Source organism: Gracilinanus agilis, chromosome 4 (assembly GCF_016433145.1).
Source record: "Gracilinanus agilis isolate LMUSP501 chromosome 4, AgileGrace, whole genome shotgun sequence".
Lineage (NCBI taxonomy): Eukaryota > Metazoa > Chordata > Mammalia > Didelphimorphia > Didelphidae > Gracilinanus > Gracilinanus agilis.
Genome location: NC_058133.1, coordinates 365,750,839 through 365,757,062, shown reverse-complemented (window position 1 = coordinate 365,757,062; position 6,224 = coordinate 365,750,839).

Below are 6,224 nucleotides of genomic sequence, written 5' to 3'. Positions count from 1 at the left end.
CTCTCTCTCTCTCTCTCTCTCTCTCTCTCTCTCTCTCTGTCTCATGAAGTTACGAGTCTCATGTTAAGAATTCCTGTCCCATAGAATTCAACTTTGAAGCCAGGGTCTGTTGTGTTTTGGTCTTTATATCCCCATCAGTTACCTTAGTGCTACTGCATGGCAGGTACATTAAAAATGCTTGTTGAGTGATGTCTGCTTTTTCTTTAATATTGTTGCAAAGATAGCATTAATCCAGATGAAAGAGCACCAGTGAGGATCAGAGATTTAACTACTTGTAGAGTGAGGAATGGAAGGCACTTAGTAGTTCTATGGAAGAAAAAAATAGAAATATTTATCCTCAGATTGAGTAAGAAGGGATGAGGAAATCAAAGTATGACAAGAAGGTTAGCACCTCAATACTGGGTGATGTTTTCTACCATGACAGGAAGTTGGCCAGATAGAAAGATCCATAGGTAAGGCCGAGGAATATTAGTCTAATTATCCAAGCCTTGCTGGGATGATAGTCACATTAACTTCACAATCTAGATCTTGAAAAAATAGGAAAATGTCCCCCCCCAAAAAGTACCAAGGGAAGTGAAAGAAAATGAATGAAGGGGAAGATGTGATATAGAGTAACAGAAAATGAAATGTTTTATATGAGATAAAATTATAAGAATATATGAGGTTATTTAGGGGTATAGAAGAAAGTGGAAAGATTTAGGAAAAGGGAAATCCTGAAAGATTTCCCCAACTGTGTTAGGGACCTCTAAGAGATATCCTTCTAATATAATAAATGGTCTTCAAGCCTTAATGAAATTAAAAAATGTACAATCTACATAGTTCTCACTGTTGTGTAATTTCATGTAATAATTAAAACATGGCCCATTGTAAATCATATTTTGCAGTGAAATAAAAATGTATCATAGGAATATTATTTCTAGTGCTTAATAGAAAATTATTAGACACATGTATATCTATATCTATATCTATATATATATATATAAATTAAGTAAAGATGATAACCTTCTAAGTTAATGATACATTTTTGTTAATGTACAGTGGTGGATCTCTGCTCTGTTTCCTTCTTTCCATGTTTGAGTTTGGTTTCATCCAGGATAAACACGGGACAGAGAAAAACTAGATATCATTTAGAGATTTTGGTTTACCATATTTGAAAATCCAGCATTAATGAGGTGCAGCATGGCATTAGTAGACAGTGAATAGGTCTTGGAGTCAGAAGACCCAAATTCTTCCTTGTTCTTAAATATTCTCCTGATATTTACCTGTCATCCTACCAGTTACACACAGTAAATTTCACAGTGTTCTAAGGCCCCGGGCTAGTAGTTGTATTTGGATTTCTTAGTCTGTTTGTCCTCCTGCATCAATAGAAGAACTGATGATTCCTTGGCTGACCCACATTTATTCTGCTGGGGAACATTTGGAAAGGAGCTGAGTAGGGTACAACTCACTCTGTTGACAGTTTTGTTTCTTTCTTAGCCAAGAAGAAACAAGGAACCCATCAAGCCAATGCTTAACTTTCTGTTCTCTTTGGAAAAAAAAATATGGTAGCTTGTGTAAGACATTTTTGGTCCTAGAAGGTAGTTTTGAAACGTTCTAGGTATATAGGATAATGTTTAATTTGATTTTTGTCTGAAATGCATGACCTCCCTCCTTAGTCACTGAGCCTGTTGCTTAAGTAAAATTCAAAATCTGAATTTTTTTTCATCATTTTTCATCATTGCCACCCCATCTCTGACAATACCTGTGTAATCCTGGGTAAGACATTAAGCCTCTCTGAACCTCCATTCCTCTTCTGTAGACTGAAAGAACTGGATTAGAAGATCTCTGAAATTCAGCTCTTAAGCTATGAAATGGAAAATTGAGTTTTCAGTCACGTCCTTATTTCTCCACCTCTTTTCACTGTCTGCATAGCCTGGAGAACAGAAGTATGTTCTTTTAGACCATTACATTTTTACTTCCCCCCTGAAAGACAAAATCTCTTAAAATCTCCACCAAGAATAGGAACATTAGTGGAATCATTCCACAAAAACTGAGTGCCTACTATATAAAAGACAAGGTCTTTTCATTCATTCATTTATTTATTTTCCCCTTTGTTCGACAAGGTCTTTTTATTATTAGATTTCCTGGAAATGTAACATTTTCATCATCTAGAACTACTCTGTCCTCTTGGATTCTTTCTTTGAACCAGAATTATGCATATGTATATATATACACACATTTGAGAATAGCTCACTTACATTCAGCAGTCACTGTGATTACCTGATAATACCATTTCTTAAATGGTTTTAAAAGCCCCTGAGGAAATGGCTCTTTGGGGCATTCAAGAGAAGCATCTGAGTGCCTGGGAGAACCTGTGGCTGGGTATGTTGCCCCATCATCTCCCATCATAGTCATGAAATCTCTGTTCATTCAGCAAGTCAGATATGGAAGTGCTCTTAAGAAATTCTGATGGCTGACATGGAATTACTTTGATGTAGTTTAATGCGTATCTCAACATGGCTGTGAACTAAGAAAGATTAAGCAAAAACTAAAATAGAAAACACAAGCATGGCCGGTGGAAGCCTCTTCTCTCCAGTACATTCCATGTGCAGTCTCTTTGTACTATATTCTTTCTGGCCCAGCAGAGAGAACAAGCTTAGGCCTGACCTAATGGGGCTGACCATAAGCATTCTTGCTCTCTGGACAGCTGGCTGTGCACCTTGACTGGTGGCCGACTCTTTTTGCCAACAACCCAGCTACCCACAGCTTTACAGAGAGGTAAGAACATTCAGTCAGGGAAGAAGGGACCAAGGGCTGTAGGATGTAGAATTTTCCTTCTTTACATACAAAGAGTGTGTAACACCCTCAAGGGAAATGAGAGCCAAATGCCAAAGAAACCTGTTTGTGATTTGCATTGAGTAACTTAAGAAGGATAGCGTCATGTTTCAGGCTGAGAGGAAACCAGACTAAGCAGTATTGATGCTATTTGGCAGCATTCCCCCCAGTTTGCTTGCCAAAATGTTGGTGAGGATTTTACTGTCCAGATTAAGGAGTGATGCTGGATGAAATGAAGTATATGATCTGGAGTCTTGCTTGTGTACAAAAAAATTATCTTTACTTCCTTATTCGTGTCAGAATTTTCTGGATGCCAAAATATTTCAATATATTTTTGAGGTGACTTGAAAGGCATTCTGTGACTCAATGCTTTATAGCATTCTAGTGAAATGTTGTCAATCCCTAGATACTCATTGAAGGCAAGATATTAGATACCACTCCCAACATCTGAACTGGATCTTCTGAGGCTAGGGGTTGTTAAGTCATTCAAGAGGGGGAAAGAAAAAAACCAGCAAAATCCTAAACCGTCTGATTTATCATTTATGCCGCTAATGAGGTGTATGATATAAGTTCAATTCCTACATTATTTTTGAAAGAAAGAATCTACATCTTTTATCTGAAGTTTAGAAACCACATTTACTTTTCTGAAAGGTCCTAGAAAAAGTACATGCATCATTTAAAATATGTGGGGCAATCTATGAGAACAGAAATGGAGTTTTATAGGATAAGTATGATTGGTTGAGTTTTGTAACAATGTATTAAATTCTCCCAGGATTCTGAGTACTGTAAAGAATATAAAAGAAAAAGAAAGATGTGCTTCCTGACCCTAAAATATTTAATATTTAAAAAAAATTTAAAGCAAGAAAATACATAATAGAAACCTATAAAACTTGATTTTAAAATTCCCCATGAGAAGATACACACACTAATTTACTGTTGCCAGTTCTAGTATAACAATTCCAGAAATCAACTTGGAATTATGCTAAAGAAATAAATGACTAAATTGTCCACCTATTTTAACTTAGATATATCACTGTTTGGGAATAGAAACACAGAAGAAAAACAATTGCCTGATCACATGGGTTGATGCGGATATGATTGCAGATATTGACTCTAAAGGAGCACCCTAGCACAAATATCAATAATATGGAAATAGATCTTGATCAATGATACACATTGGCTACAGGAGGGGGGTTGGAGGGAGGGCAGCCAAAAAAATAAATAAATAAGATATATCACTGTTAAGCATAAACTGCAAGTTGATGGAGAGTGAAATAAATGGGACCAGGAAAATAAAATAAATAATGATAACAACAATGTAAAGGAAAGAAGAACAACAAAAAAACTGAACACTATGTAATTATAATAACTAAACTTGGTCTAGGAGAAGAATAAATAAGATGACTAAAATGTTTGTACCCTTCCACTGCTACCCAACACAAAAAAAAGTCAAAGAAAAGCTCAGAATAACTGAATATTTATAGCAGCTATTTTCATGATAGCAAAGAATTGGAAACAGAGTAGACGACCATTAGGGAATGGCTAAACAAATTGGTATGGGGACAGTTACGTGGAGAGAGTAAGAATTCAACAATCACATTTGGGGAAGATGGTCATAGGGAGCAGCGGGATGTGTTCAAGGAACAATGAGTGGTTCAGTTTGTCTTGGATCTTAGTGTCTTTGGGACAATAGTGTAAGGCAGTGATGGGCAAACTTTTTAAAGAGGGGGCCAAAGGAAAGGAAATGCTCATCTGTCAGTCTGTTTCTAAGGCAACTCTTTTGAAGTTTCATTGTATTGTATCCTACTCATTGTATTCGTCAGATTAGGAATAATGTAGCAATAGCCTGATAGAACATTTCAGGGGGCCACATCTGGCCTGCAGGCTGTAGTTTGCCTATCACTGGTGTAAGGTAAAGCAGAAAAAGATACATTGGAGCCAGATTTTTGATAGCCTTGAATGTCAGACTGAAGAATATGAACTTTTATCTGTAGGCAATCAATCCTAATTGTCATGAAAAGGTTTTAAGTCATGGAGTGAAATAAACAGAGCAGTAATATCACTCTAACATTGATGTTTACTATAGATTAGAGGGATATAAATAAGAGTAAGGAAAACTATGTGATTGGAAATCTTGTACCATAATTTTACCCTTTCCAAAACCAAGTCAGGGAAAAGGAACTAGAGGAACTGAAAAAAATGATTTGCAGAAGTAAAAATACAAGAAATAGATGGATGAAGTAGATATTTCAGAATATCATGAAGTAGATCTTAGTACTGCATTTTTACCCCCAGTGATTATCATTATCTGGTAAAAAAAATGATAATAATAATAGCTAACATGTATATAACACTATGTGCAAGGCACTGTGATAAATACTTTACCATTATTATCTTATTGTATCTTCACAACAGTTCTGAGAGGTAGGTGCTACTATCATCTCCATTTTACAGATGAGGAAACTGAGGCAGATGGGAGTTATTTTCCCAGGGACACAGAGCTAGCAAGTATGATTTGAACTTGGGACTTCCCAACTCCAAGCCCAGCATTCTGTCCACTGATAGCAATAGAAGTTAGGCCCAGGAAAACAAAATGACTTGATCAATGTTTTAGTAACTTAGTTGTCATTTTTTTTTTTGGTTTTCTCTTCTTTATTCTGTATCATCTTGAGCTAATCTTCTAATGTTTTCCCCAATTCTTTGTATTTATCATTTCTTACATCACAGTTATGTTCCAATGCATTCATTTGCCATAATTAGTACCCCTTTTTCCCAGTCCAATGATTATTCAGTTATCCTATATTATCTCTTAGTCAACTCCTCCCATTATCTTTTTCACAAACCATCTCTGTTAAATTGTTCAAATCTAAGTTTACATATGGGACAAATATTACTGGCAATCTTTTAATGATAAACAACCACTAAGGGGTCTTTTTCTTTCTTTCTTTCTTCCTTTAAAAAAAAAACAAACCCTTACCTTCTGTCTTAGAATCAATGCTGTGTATTAGTTCCAAAGCAGAAGAGCAATAATGGATAAGCAATGGAGGTCCCAGAGTCACACAGCTAGGAAGTGTCCAACACCAGGTTTGAACCCAGGTCCTCCCATCTCTAGTCCTCGCTCTCAATCCCTTGAGCCACCTAGTTTCCCTTCTAGGGGGCTTTTTCTAACTGGTAAAGCTGTAGGAAATCCCATTCCCTTCTCACTTCCTCTCCCTCCAAGAACCCCATCCCACCCGCCCATTATTTTCTTACTTCTGATGTTTCATCTTAATCCTAGCCAGAGATTATGCCAATTCTAGAACCCAGTAAGCTCTTGCGCTAACCTCTGTCCCCCAGTCATCTTGAAGTTCACAGCCCTGTCAATGTAGTCCACAGTTCTATCAGTGATGCCTTCATTCCCTATCTGTCAG